The sequence below is a fragment of the Elephantulus edwardii genome, unplaced genomic scaffold (genome assembly GCF_000299155.1).
Source record: "Elephantulus edwardii isolate Elephantulus edwardi_28Jun2011 unplaced genomic scaffold, EleEdw1.0 scaffold00073, whole genome shotgun sequence".
In the NCBI taxonomy this organism is placed as follows: domain Eukaryota; kingdom Metazoa; phylum Chordata; class Mammalia; order Macroscelidea; family Macroscelididae; genus Elephantulus; species Elephantulus edwardii.
In genome coordinates, this window is record NW_006399823.1 from 10,787,671 (window position 1) to 10,788,846 (window position 1,176).

A 1,176-nucleotide genomic window follows, 5' to 3' on the forward strand; every position below is an offset into this window, starting at 1 on the left:
GTGTCTGGTGAAGCTCCTGATTAAAACAAGCTTGGAAGCAGGAGTGGCATCCACTTCCAAAATAGCTTTTCTCTAGAAACCCTATGAACCTGGAGAATGGACAAAAGTTATACAGGAGGTATCCAGGACTTCTGTTCGTAGGGTCGCTATGAGTCACCTGAGACTCAATGGCACTTAACAACAACAACTACCCAAAGTTACTTCTTTGTTTCTCCAATAATTATAATTGTCTTAGTTCTTCCATATTGGTTTATTATAGCCCAACCCCATGCTGCCTCTAGAGCCACACTAGCAGCGAGAGGTTCATTTATACATTATTTACTCACAGACTCACAGTGGTGGTACTGAGAATGGGATTTATTAAGGAAATAATATGGAGAGTGGGGAGGCAACGAATATGTCACAATGTAAGACCAGGTCTACTTAAAGTTCCAGTTTAGTTCAGCAACATAAATTCAAGAAGTCTCTTATTTCTTCAACCATCCAACAAGGTTTGCCTCAGAACAGTGTAAGTCAGCTTCTCTTTTAAGCATCCAGCTAGAACAGCAGAACCTTTAATTGTGATCAGTACAAAAGCAAGAAACCTCAAGTCGCAACTTGTCCCTGTTTCTCCACAGCAATACCATAGTCTCTCTACCACCATCACTGGGGTCTTGCTCTCACCAGGGTTTTCCTCAAGTCTTCCTCAAGTCTTGCCACCACAAGTCTTGCCCTGCTCAACTCTTGGCCTCCTCAAGCCTTGCTGCCACGAGTCTTGCTGCTCAATATGGGAAGCACTCTATCTCTCTTATTTGACTCCCAAAGCTATTGATAATTTGCAAGACCATGTGTCTTCAGTTAAGGTAGCTGGAGACCAGCAGGGACTTAATGTAATGGCTAAAAGAAGTCAACTTTTAGGCTAACACCACAATTACTGACTGTGAGTTAATTTTTGTGTATGCTGTACTTCTTTAATACTTTAAAAATCTCTCTTTGATTCCATCTAATGACTGATTCACTGATGAACTCAGTGGAGCCTCTTTCCTAGATTACCATGGGAGTCCTTACATAGATCCCTTTATTGTCAGCCTAGTTAACCTATTTTCTATGTTCTTTTTTATTATTATTAAATTTTATTACTTTTAATGAACATTTACAGAGATTTTGGGTTTTCATTCATTCATTGTTGCACTGTTT